Source organism: Crocodylus siamensis, chromosome 5 (assembly GCF_052110815.1).
Source record: "Crocodylus siamensis isolate JL-2025a chromosome 5, ASM5211081v1, whole genome shotgun sequence".
NCBI classification, from domain to species: domain Eukaryota; kingdom Metazoa; phylum Chordata; order Crocodylia; family Crocodylidae; genus Crocodylus; species Crocodylus siamensis.
Genome location: NC_143399.1, coordinates 39,744,914 through 39,769,641, shown reverse-complemented (window position 1 = coordinate 39,769,641; position 24,728 = coordinate 39,744,914). Strand labels below are relative to the sequence as shown.

The 24,728-nt window shown below is 46.0% G+C and overlaps 1 pseudogene; it reads right to left on the bottom strand.

Annotated features, from left to right (window-relative positions):
- Positions 1-176: 176 nt before the first annotated feature.
- On the bottom strand, positions 177-15,782 carry LOC149863917 (olfactory receptor 13H1-like; annotated as a pseudogene).
- Between the last annotated feature and the right edge of the window lie 8,946 nt (positions 15,783-24,728).

Genomic DNA, 24,728 nt, shown 5'->3' with positions numbered 1-24,728 from the left:
TAAATGGAGAGTCATCATTTAAAGCAGTGGTGCTTAACCTTTTTGCCCAACAGGCTTCTTTGTCCTCAGATCGGATCTGGCCAGGGGTCCAGATCCAATGCTTAGGGTGGACACAGTGTGGCCCCATCCATCCCTGTGGAGGTTCGGCCAGGGAAGAGGTGCAGGCCCGTGGAACAGTCATGTCCTGATCCAGCTGCACAGGGGAGAAAGGGCATGGCCCAGACTACTGAAGAGAAAGGGGCATGGCCCAGCTCCATGTGTGGAAGGGGGCTTGGCCTGGCTTTGATCCAGCTCTGCAGAGGAGAGGGAGCATGGCCCTGTCCCAACCCAGGAAGAGAACATGGCCTGGCACCAATCTGGCTGTGTGGGGAAGTGTGTGAGGCTTGGCTTCAACCAGCCCCATGGGGCAGCAGGGGAGGTTGGTGGTATTCATTGCCACTGACCCCCTGCTGCCAAACTTCCTGACCCATGAGGAGCCCCATGGGTGGATGCCATGGTCTGTTCTGCCTAATCCTATTCATTATAGAATCACGGGACTGGAAGAGACCTCCAGGATCATCTACTTCAGTGCCCTGTACCAACACAGGATTTCCTGTACCTAAACCAGCCCAGACAAATACTCATAGAGCCTCTCCTTGAAAAGATCCAACAAAAGCAATTCTGTAGCTTCCTTTGGCAGCTTTGTTTCATTGTCTTACTGTTCCTGCACTTAGGAAGCTTTTCCTGAGATCTGACCTGTAATTTAAAGATCTTTATTGATGGTCTGAAAGAAAACATACAATTGTCGCTGGAAGTTTGCAGGTCACGCCACAGTTAGTGGCGTGGAAAATAATGATGGTGCCAGGTCAGTTCCTCCAAGCAATCTTGATTGCTCAGCAAAGTCAATGCATGCAAATATAACTTCTAACATAGCTGAACTTAACACCTGAAATGGGGAATACTGAGGAGAAGAGGAAGGTACTTTCATATATAACTAAGGGGATCTTTACTAGACACTGTGCCTAGTCCCTGGTATCTACACTGTAAAAGGGATGTTGAATAATGGGGAAGGGTTCTGAGAAGAGTTACAAGCAAGGTTTGAGGTTTGGAAACACTACCTCACAGCCAAAGGCTGGAAGAATTCAATTTGTTTACCCTTGAGAAGAATTCAAACTTATTTTAGTGTGGTCTCTAAGCACCTACCTGGGGATATTTCTGATGATAGTTAGCTTCTTACTAGGAAGCTGATGTGAGACAAATTCAAACAAAAATGAGCTGCCTTTTTTAAGCAGTGAAGAAAATTAACTACTGGGACAATCTCCCTTAGGCTGAGGGAGTTTCTCCATCTCCCAGTCTGAAAGCAGGGGAGCTGTTCTTTTCTGAAAGCCATGCTCTAGTCTAAACAAACTGTTATGGGTGCGAGGATGAGATATGGGGGGATTCTCTGCCCTGACTGATGCAAAAGACCGGGCTGGTGATTGTAATGGTCTCTTCTGGTCTTAAGATGTATAGCTTCTGACAAGCGGTCACTACAGTAACATCTGGGGAAGCGGGGCTGGGATTGAGAGAAGGCACCTCTAGACAAGGATCTTAATTTCCAGGGGACCATTGGTATGTTGGCTGTGCAGAGAGTCAGGCTCTGACCTGCAGGCTCAGGGTTGTGGGCTCTCAGAGAAGGACCTTTTCTTCATCTCCTCAAGCTTGTGGCATATATGTGCTTATACCCCTTTTGTGGCTGGTAGTAGGTCAGTGCCAGCTTCTTGGTTCTTACTGACACAGCTTTTTTGCCAGTTTTCATTGCTGAGTATCCTAGTATCCATCCCCACTGTAGCCCCACAGTACTTGTGATGCAAAGGAGAGAAGGAGGGAACGGGAGCTGGGCTTACTTGAGAGGAGGGTTCCCAAACTATCCTAAGCTCAAGACACCCCTGCAGAACACTCTTGAACTTGCCAGGCCCATTGCTGAGGCCCACTGATGCTGCAGTTCCCTCCACACACCATTTTATGTGAATCCGGGCATGGGGCTGACAAGATGCAAGGACAGATAGGTGATAATCACTGCTCCTCTGAATTAGAACCACTAAGCACTGCCCAATCAAATGGTTGGCTGATTGTCCATGGTACCTGCTTCCTGCACCACCACAGGGGTTCCACATGTACCCAGAGTCTGCCACAGTCCCACCAAGTCACACAGATGTGCATACACTAAGTCATGCACAGAGTCATAAAACTCTGCCCTGTCACGTGCGCAAGCACACAATAGTCATATACACTGTCATTCATGCTTACAGTGGCTAACAGATGTATGCATGTGGCTGTGTAATCACAGGCACAGTCACACAAAGTAATGCACACAATCCTACACAGCCTGTTTGTACAATGTCACACCCAGGTCTCTGAAAACCTGAGAAGCTGAAGGGTTGATGATGTCCAGTCTCTTGGTAGCAATCAGGAAAAGAGCTTTGCACCAGGTGGTTATATCTGTTAGGGTCTCTTCACCCTTCTAGATTAGACCAAAGAGGCTTCAGCTTGCCTTTAAGCAAGTATTTTCCTGCTGGTTACTCTCCTCAGGGCCCCATGCACATCCTTGTTCCTCAGGCTGTAGGTCAAGGGCTTCATCATGGGGGTCAGAGCACCATGGAATAGAGAAACCATCTTGTCCTGGTCTGAGGTAGATTTGAATTGAGGCCGCAAGTACATGAACATGGCTGTACCGTAGAATATACTGACCACGGTCAGGTGGGAGCTACAGGTGGAAACAGCTTTGCTTCTGCTTTACGCTGAATGGATGCACAGTACGGCCAAGCCAATGCACATATATGTCACCAGGATGAAGCTAAAGGGTAGCAGCAGTGCAAGGACACCAGTGGCAAACACCACCATCTCACTGGCATGGCTGTCAGAACGGGCCAGCTTCAGCACTGCCAGGACTTCACAAGTGAAGTGGCTGATAACATTGGGCCCACACAGGCAAGAGGGCACAGTGAGAGCAATGAGACCTGTCAGCAGGAAGGCACCAGACAATGCACCAGTTGCCAGCTCGATGCACATCCTTCCACTCATTATCAGGGGATAGTGTAGGGGGTTGCAGATGGCGACAAAACGGTTGTAGGCCATAACAGCCAGCAGGAAACACTCAGTCAGCCCCAAGAAGAAGGAAACAGACATCTGGGCACAGCAGCGGTGTAGTGAGAGGATGGGTTTGTCTGTGAAGTAATGGACTAAGGCCTGGGGCACAGGTCCAGGAAGGAGAGGTTGCTGAGGAAGAAGTACTTGGGAGTGTGAAGCTGACGGTCAGCCCAGACCAGCACAAGGAGGAGACTATTCCCCAGCAGGGTGAGCGGGTAGATAGTTAAGAGTAGCCCAAAGAATGGCCTGCAGCATGGGTTGTTGGGACAAGCCCAGCAAAATGAGATCTGTCACTGGTGTTTCATTGAAATCCAGCATGTCATCCTGGGGCAGCATCTGTGAGTTGGAGAGGACATACATGCCTGTGAGGTAAAATGACACACAAAACCCAGTGCTACCCATTCTCACACAGAAACCACCTAACCCCATGCAGCCTGAGAACTGGGAATTACCTCTGGCCACAGTGTAATACTGGCACACAGACAAGATCTGGCTGAAGCTACTTCATTGACAACAACTTTGGATGAAAAAGCTGTGAAGAAAAGTAAAGGCTTTGGTACAACCAGGTCAGTTCCTTGATTTTTGTTTTGTTTTTCAACAAACACTTCCTAAAGGGAATGAAAAAGCAACCAAACAAAATGTTTCTATTCCCATCAAAATGAAACATTCAACCTTTTTTTTTAAAAAAAATAACACGTAAACATTTACAGTAAGGCATTTCATTGATGCTTCCCACATCCCTCCCTGCCCCCTGTGCATTTCATGAAAATAATAAGGGAAAGAAAACCAACCTTCCTTTCTCTGTTCTTGGAAATACCCTTTTTCTGCTAAGCTGTGATCTGAACCTGATACATGAGCATGAGTGAATCCCCTGCTGTAGAGCACTGGGTGGGCAGCAGACAGGGCAGACTGTGCACTGCTCCATGCACCCTCCCCTGCCTTTTCCTTGCCCTTGTGGCACGTCACTACCCTTTGCACCAGGACAATTACTCCACTCTCCCGTACTCTAGCACATGGGAAGCACACCAATGGTCTCTTCCTGCAGTTTCTCACAACTGGGGGCATGTTACTAGGAAGGCTCCTGGAAATGCCAATGCCACATTCCTGCATACAACCTTATGGGCTAAGTATTGTTTTGCCAGCTGGTCTTTGACCCGCCTGTAGTGAATCATTGCCTAAATGTAACTGTGTAAGTTCAGTGTAATTTTCTACTCAAATGCAGTGCACACATGCAAATCAGTCTGACGTTACTGGAGATGTAATGACATTGATTTGCTTATGCCACTTGGTATTCTCCTAGTGCAGGGGTAGGCAAAATGCAGCCTGCCAGGCCATTTTGTCTGGCCCATGGGGCCCCTAAACATTTTAGAAAATTAATATTTATCAGCCCCTGGTTGCCTGTCATGCAACCCTTTGATGGCTTGCCAAAACTCAGTAACCGGCCCTACCACTGAAATAATTGCCCACCCCTGCCCTAGTGCCTGTCTTTACTGACCCAAACACTGACTATTCCACAACCCACGTAAGATAGCAGCCTGAATTTGCTGCAACTTGCAATTTGGAACAACCTGTGATACAGTGTTTCGCTTTGCTGTGGAAGACAGGAGTCCTAGGAAGAGCAGCTTTGTCCAGCCCCTGAACACCTATGGGACCCTACTTCCTGTTGAAGTGGAAGGACAGATTTTGGATCTTTCAGAAAAATTCCTAAACTTTTTGTGTAGCAAAACAAATGTTCCCTGTTTTGCATGAGCTGCCTTTGTTACCCAGCAAGAGCTCCCTGCTGCAGACAGCATACGACAGTGGTTCTCAACCTTTTTAAAACTGAAGACACCCCTCAGAAATGTCAACTCTTAGCTTTCACTCATTTCCTTGTGACAAAAATAATAGACCAATTCTCCTGTTGCAAGTTGCTCAAAAATACCACGATGTGTCAGAATGTTTTTAACACTATGGATTTTGAATATGAAATCTCTCTGGGATTATATTGTGAATCAGGGTTTCACACCTGCCAGTGCTAACATTGTGTGATATCCTGCAACACTTCTGGAAAAATCTCAAGGCACTCCACAGCACATGGGTTGGGAATCACAGATATAGAGAAATTAAATAAGAGCCAGGTCCTATTCCATCTATTAGACACCTATGTGGACTTTTTATTAGACATTGAAACACGATCCTATTCCACCCCGCTTGAGTCCCTGAAAAAGAATGACTGAAAAAGGGAAGTGAGTCCTCTCTGTTTTCAATGACTTTTTGGTGCATTAAAAGAAAATGCATTAGCAGTTTCAGGAGCAAAATCCACATAGTGCCAGATCCATTTCCATATATTTGGTACCTAAGTGCCTTGAGACACTGAACCAAGATTTCCAGAGCTTACATGAAATCAGGTAAAGGGGAGCATTTCCAGTCAAGGTTATGTGACCTAGCAGACTAAGTCCTCTTGAATGGTATCATGAATTAAATTCTAGGAAGTAACTTGAGTACAGGAATCATACCGTCGAACCAAAGAGCCACCTGGCCTGGCATCCTGTCAAGTAGTGGCTGGCTGTGTGCTCTGCTCAGTGTTCCCCTTGGAACACTCATTATTAACCTGTGTCCCACACTCCTGTGCCTGTTGTCTCTCATGTTGTCCCTAATACTCAATTTGTATGCATCTAGTGGCCTCTCTAACAGAGGGAGACCTGTAGTTTTCAGAGTGGGCATAGACTCACTGCCCTCCACTTCCATAAGAAATAGGCCTGTCAAGTGGTGGATTCATCCCTTGGCTACATCCTTATGAGTTCCTAAGGCACTTAGGCACATTTGAACATTTGATTCAGACTCTCAGTAAATAAATTTATAACTGGAAGAAAGTCCGGAAGGAATGCACGTGGAGGAGACTTTTAATTCTATAGAAGATACAAAGGCAGAAATTACTCATCACTGTTAGCACTTTCTAGATGAAAATTAGTAGCAGGAAGAGCTTTTTTCCTTATGCAGACCTGCTCTTGTCCTATCTGGATAAAATATAGAGCAAAGGCATATCATGAAAAATCATGGGGTGTGGCCATCACTACTCTGGGCAACAGTGCCTGTAACAGGGGTGCAAGTTACCAACAAACATGTCAAAAGCAAAAAGTGAAAAATATGGCCGTCATTTCTTGATGGTAGAAGATAATATCAGCTACAAAGAAGCAGAGTCTGGATCTTTTTAGTCCTTTGGAAGAGAAAAGCAAAGCACATATGTAGATAATCCCCGTGTCTATTTATACATGTACAAAAACAAACCATTGATGCCAAGACAGTACTGACTACCATACTACAAAAGGGATTCTTCCCAGGATACTGATCCACCTAGGACTGTTCCTTCTCGGTGCTAGACTCAGGCAGGCTGATTAATGTTGCTGGTGTTAAGAGTATGTCTCTAGTAGACCTTTTAACTGCTCTTTTACTTCCACACATTGAGGTGAGTGACCACAGCCAAATGCCTCTGCTCTCCAGAGCAAACTCTGTGATTCAATTTATAAGCCACTGGAGACTGTCACCAATCCAGGGTCACAAGTCTTGTGCCCCTAAAACCTTTTATAATCCAGACTAATTCCAGACCTCTGGATGCCAGGCCACAGTGATATCTGGCAGCTCCCAGGAGCTATGCCTTAATGGCTAGTGAAGAATCCTGGTAAGAAAACTGGCTACAGCCTGGATTCAGCAAAAGTGTTGGAGCATCTTCTTCCCATTGTGCTTCAGTCCCCATTGACCTTCAGATGAACTCCTGCATGTGCTTTAAGTGAACTTTGGGCACAAAAGCTCTGCTGATTTAGCTAAAGGAGAAGGCTCAGGCCCTGGGTATGCAGGTTCCCAAGTGGCAGTGAGCTCACCCACTGCATTCCCAGGCGCTGCCCATGCCTCAGCTAATTGTGGGGGAAGAGGGACACAGCACGCACAGCCCTGCCTTCCACACACCCAGCTCAACTGTCTCTAGTATTCAGGAATTCCCCTAGGGATAGGTCATCCCAACACACCTGGCTCAGTTCCAAAGATAACAAAGCTGGGACATGGCTACTCCTCCAAAGATGGTGGAATCTGTCACATTTTTGTCACTCTCCTTAAGCTGAGCTGCTACTTCAGCTCTCCTCCTGCTGATAGTATCACCCAGCCCTTACAGCCAAACCCAACCACCCCAGGAAAATTATACCACAAGAATCTGAGCAAGAGAACAAAGGTTCAGCCCAACTATGACCAGGATACAAATTAAACTCCAACTCTTGTGGGGGTCTGCAGCAGTGGCAGCTGGAAGGAACCACCTCTGCCACCACCTGAGCTGCTTAGAAAGACATGAGGTGGGCCAGGGGCTCTCATCTCTTATGGGGGAATCAGCCCTCCCAGGCCCCCCATATTTTGAACCCTGAGTATGACTTAGGATCAGTGTCACACTCATGCTATGCCAAAGGAAGATAACAATGAACACTGCATGCTTATCACACTCTCTTCTCAGGGAGTTTCAGCCCTAGGATCAAAGAGCACTGTGACAGAGAGCTGTCTTTGGCTGCATTTTTTTTTAAATATACCGGTAAGTGTGTCCCTGTCAAATCTTGCTGGATTTTCCTTCTCTGGGGATCAGCTCCCCCTCCCTTTACTCTCCTGCCATGACTTGATGTTACTTGGTTCTAAAGAAAGAGGGAGGCTGACCCACAAGTTACCAGACAAGCTCCAGGCTCACCACCCGTAGGACAATGAGGTGTTGCCTTAAAGGCAAAAATGCATGCTCCTACCTCCCCTTGATGTGCCCCATGCCTCACAGATGTTTGTAAATTTCTCTTTATGTTGGGGTCTCAGCCACTGTGGGCTTACCCCCCCCCCTTTCTGGCTAGGCCTGTCAGTTAAAACCCACTAATCAGGGCTTGGCTCCAAGGCTCTTGCTCTCTAACGCGCTTGGGCTCAAGGCCCTCCGTTCCATATTCTCCTTGACACCAGGCCTACTGGCCCTTCTACTCTGTGCATCCCTGTGGTGCCAGGCTGTTGGGGCCTCGGCCCCGTCCGGCTTTGCCCCTCTTTCTGTAGTTAGGGCCTTTCGCCTAAGTCCACCCACTAGGACCTGGCTTCAAGGCTCCTATCTCCTCTTCAAGTGATTTTGGGCTCACGGCCCTAGTGCAGCAGGGCTTCTTGACCCCTCTATCTTGGTGCCCCTTGGCGCTAATGAGGCCTCCTCCACCTCTACAGCCTCAGCCACAAACCTCTGGCATTTTAACATCAAACATAAACCATAGGCTCCTATGGTCATATAATGAAAATAATAAAATATAATAGGCAAAGTGCCCACTTACTTTATGTGACTGTGCCTCTGTCTTGTAGCATGGCATATTCTTCCCAGAGAGGCTGCCGCAGCTGCTCCATAGTATCACGAGTCTCCCTCTCTGCTGGCCCCCTGGCCTTGTCCACTTGCAATTTATATGGTTCTGGCCTTCCCCTTCCTGTCACATGACCAGCTGGCAGGGCTTGATCCTTAACCCCTGATCAACTGGCTGGCCACACATGGAAGATTCTGGATTTAAAGGGGCTGCCCTGTTTCTTGATAACAGGGGTAGGGTTCCCTGTAACAGGCACCAAGTAGGATCTAGACTGATTCCAACAATCCTTCAGGCTTTACATTCTCTCACACGCTGGCCCTCTTCCAAGCAGTTCAGGAATCTAGGCCAGGATAGGGGCACCAGCATTCTCAGCCCATGAGTTAATTATGGAAGAAATTCTGTTTCTAGAACTAATTGCTGCAAGGAAAAACTCAGAAACATGACTCAACCATAACTGTCATGGCAATGCTGCCTGACACTGTGAGAGCCCAAGACAATCTCTCTAGATGTGTCTACACATCACCATATGGCAAAGTTGCTATGGCCGTACTAACTGTCTCTACTGCACCACGCACACTGCACACAGTTAGATTTTGCCACTATGTTGGTATACCAGGGGAGCATGTTGCTATGCTGATGTAGCTGCCAATCACATGTAGATCTATGTGATCTCTACATTTCTGTAGCATGCTGTACGGTGATGTAGCACATTGTTACTTTACTGTAGGGCGATGTGTAAACACATCCTCTGAGATGGGGGAGCAGTCTCAAATTTAACCTAGTGCAGTGATAGCTGCCTAAGTCTGCAGAACACCTAATAATTGCTTTTAGGGATGTTAAAGGGATGTCTCCTTGTGTCTACAGAAAGTCTGAGGCAATTACTCTGAAATAGGGGACTTGCTTCTAGAGTGTCATGACATGGCAACTCCAGAGCATACTGCCCTAGGCTAGGAGAAATCATGCCAAATTCATACCAGCATGGGAGTGGGCCTACACTGACATTCTGTTGGTTCAGGGACTGGTGTAGACAAAGTCCCATAACCTGCAACCTCAGGAGGGGAGGGCCATGCATATCTTTCACCCAGGGGGACCTAGGTTCTCTAGGCAGACAGAGTTGTGATGGTGGAGAGGGAAGTCCCAGACCAGCTACACTGGATGAAGAAACAGGCCTTGGGACTATGCCAAGTAGGGCTGAGAATACAGCTCACAGGGATCCAGCCTTGCAAGAAACCTCACCATGGTCTCCCTAAGTAATGGTCTATATTCACATACACATGGAGCCCGTGCTACATTTATGCACACAACCAGGTCCATATATCATGATCATAATTCCCAATATTAGGGTCATATTAAGCTCTACACACCTGTAAATGCTGTTGTTCTAGTCACCCAGATACTGGGGATGGTCCCTGAAATTCCTCTGAGCCCTCACTTGCACAGTTCTCATATCACATCACATCACACACATCCTGGTCCCTACCCCCTCCTCTTCCCTCCATATTCTCTCTCTCTCTCTCTCTCTCTCTCTCTCTCTCTCTCTCTCTCTCTCTCTCACACACACACACACACACACACACACACACAATCATGTTCACACATTCAGGCTTTGGCCCTCAGACCCAGTATCATAGTCATACATAATCCAGAACTATCCCCTATGACGTTATACCATGGTTATGTAAACCCTGGTCTCTACCCTCCTGCTGCCCAACTTCATGGCCATTCACACTTGGGAACATGCCTGCAGAGCACATATACCATAATCACACAGATGACTGTGCCCTATCCCCCCAGAACCTGTAATACTAAATCTGCCCTCCCCCCCAGCCACTGTATGCCTCAGGCCCCATCTACACAGTGGGGTTTTGGTATGATATTTTGGAGTTTAGGTAGTCAATAAAAGATAATGCCTGGGGGATTTGTTTGAGATCTCACCGATCAATGTAGATTTGAGTTATGGGGATGTGGTTTGGGGCCAAAATCATAAAGGCATGGTGGAACTATTCATAAGTGGTTAGAGTCTAGCTGATGATATAGTGAAAGGGCCTGAGGAGGGCATCAGAGTCTGAGTGGTTGAGGTATGGTGGTCTGGGTGGCTGATGCAGGGAAAGGCTGTGGGGAGGAGGACTGGAATCTATGTGTTCAGTGCAGAGTTGGGCCAAGGGGAGGTGGGTAGGGTCTTAGCAGGGCAGGGCTGTAAGGGAGTACTTTGGATCTGAGAGACCGGTATAGGGAATGAGGAGGTGAGTTGGATTGGCATGGTGGATGCAGGGCAGTACCATGGGAAGATGGCTGAAGTCTAAGCACTCTGTGCGTTGTTGTTCCACTGAGATGTAGTTTGGGACTTGAGTGTCCAGTGCTGGGCTTGTTTGTGGGGATGTTAAGATCCGAGCGTTTCATGGAGGTTGGAGCTGTAGGGAGTTAGTTTATGGTGAGGGTGGTCAGTACAAATCATGGCGTTGGCAAAATGGTTTGGGATCTGGGTGGTCCATGTAGGCTGGGTCTGTGGTAATAGGTTTGCAATCTTGGTGATTAAGGCAGAGCTGGGCTGTGAGGAGCATTTTGGGGCCATTCACAGGGATGCTGTTAGTGTCTGGGATCTTGGTGGCCAGTGTAGAGAAGGCATAGGGAGATGGTTGGAGTCAATAGGTTATGGTCCCACTGAGTGCTGAATTGGGGTCTGAGTGTTCAGTACTGGGTAAGAGTGAGGTGGTTTGAGGTCAGAGTGGTCAGTGCAGAGAAGGGTCATGGGGAATGGTTTGAGTCTGAATGGTCAGTGCAGGGAGGTGCTGTCAGGTGAGTCTTGAAGTCTGCATGGTCTGTGTAGAGCAGAGGCAGGAGAGACTGGTCTATGGTCTAGATGACTGGCATATGGCAAGGCCTTGGAGAAGAGGGTTTGAATTTCATATTGTTTAAAAGATTGGTTTAGAGTCTGTTCGGTCAACACAGATTTGGAACCCAGTGTGCAGTCAAGGTTGTCTATGGTGCAGCTTTGGCTACAATGAAAGGATTCAAATAGCTGTGGCCAAGTGAGACCATGAGGTAGCCTAGGAATGTTTTTGCAAGATAGAGCCAAAAGAATATGAAACAGGGTCAATGAGATCTTTATTTGGTAGGGCTTTTGGTAAGAGGCTTGGGTATGGGATGGTCAGTGCAGGGTGAAGCTAGGGGGAATGGTTTGGGCTGAGTGTTCATTCCAACTGAGGGTGTGGGAAAGGGTCAGTGTTTTGCAGCTAAAGTAATCTATGTGTGAATGCCATGGGTGTTTGAGTAGTGGTGCCATCAGGCAGTTGTTTATGGCCAGTGTAGGGTGAATTGTGGAGGGGTCACTGAGGTCTGAGTGGAACGTAGAGATGTAACTCTACAAGTTGTCAAGGAAGGGGTGGTGCTTTTCAGTAGGCAACGTAGGATCAGAGGTGACCAATGCTGGGTGGAGCTATGGAGCCAAGGTGGGTTTTTGTATTCAAAACAAGTAGGGGTCATGGTAAGGTGGTTTGTGTCTGAATTATTCATGCATGATGTGGTCATGAGGTGGTTATTAAGGTCTGAGTATTTGAAGCATTAGTGGGTGCCCATCTAAGCAGGTCTGTGGTCAGAAAGGCTGATGCAGGACAAATCAATAGGAAGGTGACTTTGGGAAAGGAGAAGAGGCTGAAGGGTCAATGTTGAGTTGCTCCATAAGGAAATCACTAAAGGATGAATGTCCATGAAGGTGTGGCCATGGAGAGGTACTTTCAGGTCTGGGAAAAGTCTCAACAAGATGGTTTGTGGCCTAGGTCAGAGGTTCCCAACCACTGGGCTGTGGCAAGTTGCTGCCAGGGCATAACACGAGCCCCCTGCTTGGTCCCCCACCTGTCTGCCCAGGCGAGCAGTGTCCACCACCAGTGGTGACATGCGGGCTTAAAGCTGAGGGGTGGGGCAGCATGGTCTGCAGCACAAAAAAGGTTGGGAACCACTGACCTAGGTGATCCATGAAAAAAAAGGATCTTCTGGGGATTTGCTTGAGGTCTCAGTGTTTAGTAATGAGGATATGATTCAGGGTCTGTAGGGTGAGTTCTCTGGATTGTTATTAGGGTTTGAGTATTTTATTCAAAGTAGTGCCAGTGGAGGATGGTTTGGAATCTGTGTAGTCAATACAGGATACATATGTGGACAGATAGCTAAGGTCTAGGTTGGCAGTGCAGAAAAGGACAATAGAGATGTGGCTTGCAGGCTCAGCTGTTAATGTAGCCTTGGGCAGTGGGGGCATTATTGTGCTTGAAATGGTCCAAGGATGGTGAGACCTTGTGAAGGTGGGAGCATCAGAATGGCCAATGCTAGGTAAAGGTGTGAGTAGATCAAGTAGGAGTTTAAGTAGCTGATTATCAAGGGGCAGCCTCAGAAATATTAGGGTCTTCTGTGGGCATAGGGATTAGGGTCTAGTTAACCGATGCACCATTGGGCTATGGGGGTATGGCTGGGGTCTGAGTGATCCATAGAGAAGGGACAGGAGTCTCGTTAGGCAGTTCAGGATGGAAATGTGAGAAGGTGTTTGGGATCTGGATGGTCAGTATAGGTCAGGGGTTTTCCTGCTCCCAGTTCTTACCTAATAAAAAAAGAGAAAAAATGACTTTTAAATTGGAAGGAAATTTCCCAAATGGTTCTTATGCTGAAGAATGGGTTATGTTTGTTAAAAATAGTTTTCATCTTTTATCATCGCAATGGGAAGTTGTCCTGTCCTGTGCGGTGTTCTGATAAAGGGACCTGATGAAATGGGGGGGCAGTTATTTCTTAAGGGATTGGCTTGTGTGGATGCAGGAATTGGCAGGACTTGCTATGGCCATCAGCTTTCCTCAGCATTATTTTCAACCAAGTGGGTATGAAGACTGGTAACTATGCGTGTGAAGATCATTATCATGAAAATCATTTTCATTATCATGTGAAATGGTGTGCACAGCTTCGTGAGATTCAGGCCAGTCACTCATCCAAAATATCCTCAGAGTGACCCTTTAGAAAGTTTCAGTTATCCACTCTTCAGGTTTACTCTTGGTGCTGAGGTTCGTTTGTCCCCTCAAGGTCACAACAGAAGGACCTACTGTGTAAATTTACAGCTTGGCAGATGCTAATTACTAGCATGGGGCTTTGTTAGCTGAAACATCCCAGGATGCTCAACTTCTTTAATTATCACACTCAGAAAACTTTTCAATAAGCCTCCATGGACATTATTAAAAGTTTGTGCAAATTTCTAATGGGGAGAGTTTTTTTGTTTGCCAAGTCATCAAACTAAGTTCTATTTGGAGATAGATGTATGGTGCTTGGTCCTTAAAATAGACAACAAAATCTCCAAGGCTCACAAAACAAAGGGAAACAATCCTTTGCTGATTAAAGCAGGACAAATGTAACCCTAGAGGAAAATTGTTTTGACAGAAAACTTTTTCCAAAGGAGCACCTGTTTATTTGGATTGATTTATACAGTAAATATATTTTTCATCCTGAAATAGAAAGTTGTTGGGCTTTGCAGATCAGTTTTTTTGCAGTTTTATTTGATGGTCAAGACTATATAGTGGGGCATGGCACTCCCAGCCATAAGGGGCAGTAGTTAAGGGGTCAGGTGTTATACTAGGATTGAGACACTTGCATGCATTCATTTAACCCAAAACCCTAACCTTAACCCCAAACCTAACTGTAGCCTCAACTTTAAATCTAGCCCTACCAATAACCCGAAGCTAATTCTAACCTTACCAAGAACCAGTTAAAAAAGTATAAAACCTAAACCTCAATCTACTGTTATCAAAATCAGAACCATAATCTGACATAAACAGTATTTTTTATCCTAAATCTAAACAACAATCCAATGCTAATGCAGAACCTAACTTTTGACTCTTAACCTACCCCAACATTTACACTCACCCTTACCTTAACTCTACCCCTAACCGAAGCCGTAGCCTAAACCTAACCCTAAATTTACTCTTACCCTGATAGTAATCTAGCTCTAAAGCCTACCCTTAATCCTAACCATACCCCTCATCCTAATCATTTTCTGCCCTCACCGGACCCAGAAGTTAAGGTTAACCCAATGCTAATAAAAACCCAACCCTAATCCTAATTCTAACTCTAACCCAAAGACAACTGTACTACTGTGTTTAATCCTTAAACTAACCCTAAACATTTTGCAACCCTTCTCCTAACATTAAAATCTAACCAAAATGCAAACCCAAGCCTTAATCCTAGTCAGCATTGACCCTCCAGTGGGTTATCAATGCCAACATTTGGGGGACCATCAGGATTTGGCTGTGGTACAGTTTTTAAATGAAATGCAAGCAATGGGGTAGGGCACCAAGTTAGTGAGAGGGGTGGAGAGGGAAAGGGAGAAATAAAAATAGATGCCACCACAGGTGCATGATCATGCCAGCTCCACAGTAAAAGCCAGAAGTGGTTACTGCCCCCATGTGTTGCAGCTGCCCTGGACACCCAACTCCCTGAGCACAGGGAAAGGAGGAAAAACAATGTAGGACCCTAGTAAAATAGAGCATGAGCTACAGCAAGCATATTCCTTTCAGCTTTGATTTTGTGCACCTTCTTTCCACTTCCCTTTTGTGAAGTGGCTATTGTTTCATCCCAAATTATTTTCTTCAGTCTCTAAAATTACTTTCCCATCTTGCTTTATCCTGTCTCAGAGTTCCCAATGTCTCAGCCTCTTGTTCTTCTTTCTAGCCCCTTATCTTGTATCCTTGTGACTCATGTCCTCACCTCCTCCCTCGCCATCCCAGCCTCTCTTGTACCATTTCCAACACATCTTACTTTTTCAGCTCATCCCTTTTTTGCCTTTTCATCTCACCCTCTCTCTTTTTTCAAATCGTCTTATCCTATCACACCTCCCACTGAGGATCTCCTGCCATTTCTTCTTTTCCTTTGGCCTCAATTTATCAAACTTATTTGCATCCCCCATAATCTCTTATTCTTTTCATTCAGATGAGTTCTCAACTCATACCACCCTCTTATCTCTTGCTTTCCCCCCTTTTCCTGTTTCATCCTCCTTTCTCCTGTCCTATCCTCAATCTAATAGAATGTTGTCACCTGCTAAAGTTGCCTTTGCCTCTTTCAATCACATCCTCTATAATTCTGATTTTCCTCTGAGAGGTTGAATTTTTAAACCTGCAAATATGTCCTTGCAAGACAGATACTTATATTAATACTTTTTACATGAGTGGAATGAGATCTATCTGATGCCAAGCCAAAGCTAGAAAGTTTCCAAAGAGGACATGGCATAAGTACAGAAGAGATTAACTCAAGAAGTCTAATGTTGACCTTGCATCTTCTCCCATGCAAGGCAAGCCCTCTACCACCTAAGAAATTCCTTCATAATTTCCTCTCTCCAGGAACTTGAGAGCTCATGGATATGATGTGCAAAAAAACCTGTGTGACTGAAGAAGAGTCTCAATTGGTTAGGGCTGCAAGGAAACAGGAAGAATTGGCAGCTCCAAGTGAAGTAAACAGACAGCTGATCACTTCTTGTCACAGATTGTGTTTCTCTTTTGAGCCCCCAACCAAGAGGCAAAGAACAGGTATGCAGTCATGTTTCACAGGAGGAGCCAATTCCACTGATGAAAGAGGTGAAGCTCTATGCCTCAAAGAGCGGGGAGGGCAGATTATGGCCACCACTCCCAAAAGGAAACAAAGGGTAGTGTTGATGACTTCCCTTCTATGGAGGATAGAAGCATCCATCCACTGACCTGACCTTTTCTTTCAGGAGGTCTGCTGCATACCAGGAGCCTGACCAGGACACTCTGGAAACTGACTGAAGCAGACTGTGCTCCTGGGGGTTTTTAATTAGGGATATTTACTTGAATGACAACATAGGATGGCATAGACAGCCCAGCAAGTTATTAGATTTCCTAAGGGATAACTTTTTTGAATAGGAGTGGAGAAGCCAACTGCAGGAAAGCTCTTCTTGATATTCTTATTAAGAGGGAGGAATTGATAGAAAATATGAAGACGGAAGCAGCTTGACAACAGTGATCACGAAAATGGGAGGATTCATGACTCTGAGGAAAGAAAGGAGGAGGAACAACAGTGGGGGGGGAAAAAGAGACATTGGACTTCAGAAGCTGGTTAACAACAAAGAGAATAGGTTAACGGGATGCACAAGAGACAAGTCTAGTGGGAGAGAGGAATGCTGGAGACTTAGCTTTTCTTTAAAGAGCTAGCATGCAGGGCACAAGTGTGCTATTTCAGTGTGAAAGAAGGATTGGAAGAACCTGCTTAGCCAAGTCATGAGCTATTCAGTTACTTGGAACAAATAGAAGTCTCAGATAAAGTCTGAGATAAGTGGAAACTTGGCCATTTTACCAAAGATAAGCATGAGAGTACAAACTAGGGCTGTGCAAAGCTTTGGGTGCTGATTTGATTTGGAGGAGATTCGGTCCAATTAGGTGGCCGAGTCTCTGAATACAAATCAAATCAGGGGACCAATTAAAAATTCTGAATAAATTTGAAGCTCTCCAAATTGATTTGAAAAAGATTCCACGAGCTTTGGTGATTTGGACAGTCCCTCCTGCTGCAGCAGGGAGTTGAACCTGGACTCCATGCTAGTAAGTAGAGGGTGGAGGAAGGGGGGCTGGAGGAAGGGGGAGGGGACCATGAGGGGACCCCTGCCAGGCCCCATCCCCTGCCTGCTCCCCCAGCTCCCCTACATGGCTGTCCCACCCAGCCCAGCCCCCACTTGTTTAAAAAAAAGCCCTGACTTACCAGCTGCTGCCAGGCGGGGGGCAATCCCTGCTGCCCCCCACTGTCCCTCACCACATGTGAGACTCTGCCACAAGCCCCCTGACCTCCACCTGCTCCCCCAGCCCCCCCATGGCTGTCCCACCCACTCCCCACCCAAACCTCAGACTCACTGGCTGCTACAGCAGCCTTGGGGCTTCTGGGGGCTCAAGATATGCAGCACAGGGCAGTGGGAGGCAGGGGGATCAACTCCCTCCTGGCAGCAGCCAGTGAGTGGTGGCTTTTTTTTTTTTAAAGGGCCAAAAGCTGGTCCAGGTGGAGCAGTCATGTGGGGGTTGAGAGAGTGGGCAGGGGTTGGGGAGATTGTGGCAGAGCTCCCCATGCAATGTGGGGCATTGGGGAGAAGGGGGGATTGCCCCCTGCCTGGCAGCAGCTGGTGACTGGGGGCTTTTTTTTTTTCAAAGATCCAAGAATTGGGGCCGGGCAGGGTAGGCATTAACAGCAGGCAGGGGATGGGGCCTGTGTGATTCAGCCTATTTGGGAGCAGCCAAATCTCTGAATCAGATTCAGCCGAATCAATTCAGGACAGTGATTCGAATCACCAGATCGAATCACTGTCCCCTGAATCAGCTGAATCCTAATCCGAAGTGAATACCAGCCACTTCACGCAGGCCTAGTACAAACCTGTGGGGGAAAAAATCATGAAGGCAATGGCATAAATTAAAAGACAGCTATCAGAGGACACAAAAAAAAGACACAAATAAAACCCCTCTATCAGAGGATACAAATAAAACCCATTCTTTAAATTCATTAGAATTAAAAGGAAGACTGGGGAAAACATAAAACACCTTACTAAACGGGGAGAAGCTAATAATGAATGATGTGGTGAGATTTAATTTTTTTTAAATGCCATTTTACTTCAATTTTCACCAAAAATAAAGTCAATGGTAAGATGACTACCTCAACTAGCATCAAAGACAAGAAATATTCAACCTTGAATTGAAATTAATGTAAATTAGGTTACTTAGATAATTTGGATGTTTTAAGGCAGGTCTCTATGAGATTCATTTTAGAGTATTCAAGGCACTGGCTGAAGTAATTTCAAAGCCTTTGTCTATCATCTTTTAGAACTCATCAATGTCAGCAACGTCCCAAAGGAGTAAAGGATGCCAAATATGGTGTTCACCTTCAAAAGGGAAGGACTCTGGAATTACAGGCCTGTCAAGATTAACTTGGATTGCTACAAAGAAGCTGGAATATAATCAAACCATCAGTTTCTAATCATCTAGAGGATAGAAAAATGATAAGCAAATGCCAACATGCATTTGTCAAGAGCAAATCATGTGTAACTGAGCAAATTCCTTTCTACCACTGAGAAATGTACCTTGGGGATGATGAGGAAGACTGAATGCATGATTACTTTAGTACAGCTTTTGACAGTCTCTCCCATGACCATTATTGGACCCAGTTTTCCCGACATCTTGTATAGTCAGATACTTGGGAGGGTGGGGGGTGTTGGTGCTTTTATCTAATAGCTGATTCAATCTATAGCTATTAGATAAAAGCACCAAAAATCCCCACTGAAGTACCTGATCTATACAGACACTACAGATCGAAGTAACATGCTGCTGCTTCCGGTAAAGAGTGTTGTTTTTTTTCCACATCTGTCAGTGCCCGTAATGAGTAGCATGCAACAGAAGTGGATCATGGGGGACAGTTTGAAGAGAATTGAGATACATAAGCCAGTGATCACACCCAATGGTAATAAGATGACCTCAGGAAAGAGCAACGATTACAGGTCATGCCTAAGTTTCACTGCTCCCTATTGAATTGGCCATTGGCCTACTGAGCTACCATGAACACTTGAAAAAGAAAGCAATGAAAGTTAAGACATGCAACAACCTCTTTAACAAAATGGCTGGGGCATTGTGGGGTGCAAAAGCCTCAACCCTAAGGATGTCAGTTCTTGCCATCTCGTATTGTGTGGCAGAGTACTGTGCATCCATCTGGAACCAGTCATCACACACCAAACTCACTGATGTGCAGCTACATTCAAGAACACACATCATCTCGGGAACTCTTCAACTGAGCACTCTACCATGGCTCCCAGTCCTGAGCTACATTGTTCCCCTCATATTAGATGGGAAGTTGCAACTAGCAAGCTACTGGAGAAGATCCATGCCAATCCAAGCCTACCACTGTACGACTATCTCTTAAATCCACCTGCTGCATGTCTACCATCACAACACCCACTGTGGTCCAAACTGCTGCATTAGGACTGTATGGTGGAGACCCTCTGGTGTGAGGAATGGAGGTCAACTTCACCACCAAACAAGTTCCTTATCACAGATCCTATAGTCTGCCCACCTGGCTTCAACCTGCCACACCGTCAATGGGCTTTACTGAAAAGGTTCCAGACAGGCCACGGTCTGTGTGCAGCCAACCTCCACTGGTGGGATCTTCGCAACAATCCAGACTGTAACTGTGACAAAACACACTTCATGTCATGTATTGTTGGTGACTGCCCACTGACTAAGCACAGAGTTGGAGTCCAGAAACTGCCCATGGCCACTGAGGATGCTATCGCATGGCTCAGCAACTGCACACATGCTGACTGACTGACTGACTGAATTGGCTAAGAGTTCGTTATCTCAGAGAAATGGGCAGGGATACAAAAATTTGAATCTGAACTGTATGAATCTTGTTCATGCAAAGGTGTAAGTGTAGGAGCCTAAAACCTGCCTCAACCAGGAGGAGGGATGCTAAGAGCCTGAGTCCTCACCACCCAGCAGTGAGTATGTCTGTGTATTCTCTGCTGTATGTAACTGCTCTTGGTAATGTTTCCTGATTGTTAATATCCTAATAAACTGGTATATCATTTGGAGAAACTTGCTATGGCTTCTCTTGTACTTTTCCAGACAAACTAAAAGCCCCTAGAGTCACCCTGCATGTATCACCCACAGGAATTGTTGCGTCCTGCATATTTCCCAAACCATCATAGCAATAACATTACCTCAACTCTAGGAAAAAGGATGATATTTAACATAAAATTTCCATTCCCCTAAACATTGTAATAGGGCTTCTCTGTGCATCTTTCAGTCTAAGACCACCCTGCTTGGACACAGGTGTCCAGACCTGTACATAATACTCAAAATGAGTGCTTACCATACCTTGCTTCTTCTTTTCTTCAAGATCTGTTCAAAGTCTTTGCATTGTCATGGCATTTTCTTGCTTCATCTCTTTTTACCTCATTATTGGGACAGAAAATGGATTTTGTGCCTTTTCTCCTATCACAGGATACCATCCTCAATCTGGCAGGATATCGCCCAACCATCCAAATCTCTAAGCACCCTACCCAGCTTGGGATAAACATCCTTAATCTGTGGTGATGAGAATCTGGCCAGATCACTGGTCCCAAAGTAAAGCAATATATTATTCCCAGTGGCATGCAAAACCAGTTCAACTTGATGTTTGCATGACCTCTTCTGTGCTCAAGGTCCTTTCTCATGCCAGGACAGTGTCTTCTAAAACATATGTCCAAAATTATGTATGCGTCCTGGCAACAAGGCTGCTTTTCAGGCTTTACCTGCTCACTGTTACATCTGCAGTGCATCTTGACTTTCAAACTCTCCAAGCTTTTCAATTTCTTTCCAGAACCTTCCCATTCTCTGTGCACCAGCCAACCCTAGCTGAGTATTCTCCATGAGGAGCAAGTCCTCTATCTTATCAGATCTGCTACTCTATAGGCTGCCACTTGAAAACCACCACCACACAAAAAATAACCCTCCATTGGTAAGCACCAAACAATCAAGGTCCATTCAAATCCCTGCTGCTCTTTGCTATCTCCACCAGTGTCAAACCAAGTCAGAAAGCTGAAGATTTCCTTTTGTATCTTGAGTTAGCATGGCACCTTCCAAATTCAGACTCACTTGGCTTCACTGATCAGGTACTCAGTGGTCTCTGAGTGACTCAGGGTTTCTGAATCAGTCCAGTCCTCTGTAGCAGGGGGCATGCCCTTCTACCTGGGTTCTCTTGAGAGTATATTAACCACCTTTATAGAAGCAGGCGTTTGGCTGCCATAATTTCCCTGCTTTACCTGTGGCAGGTTTGGGTGTTATAACATGGGTTGTGCCAATGCTGACAGGAGTTTTATGAAAAGTTTAGATTATGGATTTGCATAGGATGGTCTGGATAGTGGTGATCCTGCTCTGGCCAGGGGTTGAACTAGATGTGACCTCTAGAAATCCCTTTCCAGCCCTACTTCTCTATGATTCTATGATTAAGCAAGTGATGATGCTTCTACTGTGGGTGAAGCAGGAAGTGCAGCTCTGTTGGCATTCCCGTACCTCCTTGTGACTGCTGCCCACAAAGTTGCTGGGGCTGTTGCTTCTCCTGATGATGATTGAGTCCCTGGTCCTCTCTAGGTATTTGGAACTAGCTATCAGCCCAGAGGAGTGTTAGGGTATGTGGATTTTTGGGGAGCATTGGACCTGCAGCTAGAACAAGGCTTTAATCTATGTCTCAGCAAAGCTGCTGACCACAAGGTGGAATGATATATATTAAAAGTAACTGCGAATGCTTTGGCAAGTAGGATTTAACCATATAATAGTATTGTTGTGAAATATATAGCTTTTATATATAAGATTTTGTTTTTGAGTGCTTGTGTTAGGTAACCATTTTAATTGTGTTAACCATTTTTCTGGGAAAAGGCAACAATTAAGTCTGTGCGCTGTGAACCAGCTATAGCAAGGAACAAGATAAGATACAGGGGCCCAAAAAGGGTGGGGATGGCACAACATGGGACAGAAAAACAGATTGGAATGTGGAGGATAACATGTAACCAAGATGAACATATGCAAAAGCGTGAATGGTGATTGGTAAAGAAACCTCCAAAGTCCTCCCATTGACCGGAAGAAGGGAGTTCATGGCCTTAGACATAGACAATTCCATGCTAATGAAGCAACCAGTAAACAGAGGTGGAGCTTGAGATGAGAAGAGAAATGGATGAAACAAGAGGAGGGATGAAGGTGGAGAGAATGTTAAAAAACTTGAACCAAAGTGTATAAATGTAGGAAAAATCTATTGTTTAATGCAGGTCCCCTGGTTCATGGGCTGTGTGGCTGTAAGGGACCCTTGTCCAAAGCTGTCTCCATTCTGAATAAAGCTATTGCGAGCAATGTGTGCTGGTGTTTAATCCCTGCTTGCTCTGGCTAATGACTAACAGGACCAATGAGCAATTGGACTGTTGTCTCCCTAGTCATTGGGCGGCGCATGGAGTTGGGGTCTAACAAGGAGGGACTGGCTCCTGCTGCTACCTGGCTGCAGCTGTCCTGGAAGAACTCAGGGAAGGGTAGGTAGCAACACAGACCCCTCCCCTACATCCATATTTTTGCTGCCACCACCCTAAAAGCCATGCACCTGCAATTCTTCTGCTTCTAGATCTTCCTGGAGCACCGCCACCTTCTCCAAAGGTTCTTTTCCTCAAATACCATCAAGACTCTAGCCCTCTGTTATGCCCATCCCATTGCCTCATTATCCCTTTCATTTGCTACTTCTTCTCTGAGCAGTTTGTATCCCACTATGTCCCTTTCCAAGAGCAGTCATCCACATCCTTCTGAGGAAGCATCCACTCCCATATCTGTGGTTTCCTAGTCTCTTCCCCTACCTTGCACATTCAAGTCCACACCTCCCCTCACCCAATTCTGTCAAATGCAACCCATTACTATCCCACCCTGTCTAGATGCCCTCAAATTTTGCATAGTCAATTTTCTGTTACTTCTTCATAACAAACCATCCCCATCCCTAGCAGGCTATTATAACCTACCCTGACAGCCAGCAGAGCTAACACCTACTCATCCCCCTTACCCAGCTAATTTTCCACCCTATTTCACATTTGCTCCCTCCTGTCTACAACAGCCTAGCAGGAAAAACCAGTTGGTTTCCCCAGTACCTCTCCTCAAGTGACAAGGAATGGCAAAAGTCCCACTCACAAAACTCCTTTAATAGGAGTAGCTACTCAGACCCCTCATTACTAGCTTAAACCTCCCTTCTCTTAGGGACTGAGATGTGGACAGTCAGCCCTAATACTCTGGATTTAGGTTAGGAAAAACTGAGGAGTCCAAAGACAAGAGTTAGAAGCCAAAACTCGGAGCCAGCATGAGAACTGGGGTGTAAACAAACACAGGAACTAGGGGATACAATTTAGCAATAAAAGAACCAAGAATATCTGCAAACCTGTGGCATGTCATGCAACCAAGTCCAACTGAAAGAACGCTGCCTATGTTTTAGGCCCGGGAGCCTGCAGCTGCCAGGGCAATCAGGCACAACTGGATGCAATCTGGGGTTGCTCAGTTCCAGTTAGGCTTCAAAATGGGGTCAAGCCTTTATCCCTTGCCAAGCTCCAGCAGTTTTGGAGCAGTGATAGCTTTAACTGGCTGAGGACTAGGCCAGTTTATGTCACTAGGAAAGGGAAGCATGTCAGGGGGTGCTGGGGCCTGGTCACTTCATGCCTCTGGATAGAGATTCTCTGGGTGAGAATTCAGAGACCTCTTAGATGTATTTGAGGAATGGTGGGTGCTTTTGGACATTCTCTGTTTAGTGTCTTCCTCTGGATCCTTAGTTTAAACCTGTGACCTGCACTCCTTTCCCAATTTTCTTTCTTTCATTGTCCTAAGGACTTTATTGGTATAGACCTGTAGCCGTCCCCTGACAGGAAGAACTTTTAGCTTTTGGAGGGGGAATGGCTTCCCCATCCCTCACCTCACCCAGAGGTGCAAATAAGAGGTAGGAGGGAGGAAGGCAGTTGCTGTGGGGAAGAAGAATATGTAGAAGAAAGCAAGCTGTGGAGAAGAAGGGAAAAGCAAGTGTGGGCGTCCTTAGAGATCTGCTAGGCTAAGGGAGAAAGGACCTTAGGAATGGGTCTGGTGAAGGTAGTGGCAGCAACTGCTGCTACAAGAACATGTGTAACTGAGTGGTTTGGCCTTTTAAGAGAGAGCAAGAAGCCCTGTAAAAGAGGTCCAGCTGTGGGCAATTAGGTAATGTGAGGGAGAATCCCACTACTAACTAAAAACCCCAGAGAAAAGATCAGAGGGAACAAACTTTGTGGAAGAGTAGTCTGTGGGTATGAAGTGAACTGGAACCAAAATAAATTCTCTGCTAGGAAGGGATCATGTTACTGTGTGGGGCCCCTCCTTCAGAGAAGGGCTAATGGCTTTTGTTTGCTGGTTTGGTTTACTTGTTTTCTGGGTGTGAGACTGTAGTTCTTGTATTGAAAGGATTGGCTGAGGAACTCTTTCAGGAGCAACGCTAGCTTGCAAGGCAGCAGGGTCACCAATGGGCTTACACATCTAAGGGAGGAAAAGCACCTGAAGAGCCAAATGGAACTGCTGGCCAGTGGCTTGCTGCTCCAGCAGAAGTGGTGGTACCTAGTTGTCCAGGAAGAAAACTAGTGCACTGGCTGGCAGGAGGGGAAAGAGATGACAAAGAATGTATCTGGGATAGCAGAGGCTAAGGCCAAGCAGCTGCCTAAGGCAGTGAAGATGCTGCTTACATAGAGCAGGCTAAGGAAGCATAGGCAGCAGAGAGAAGTGA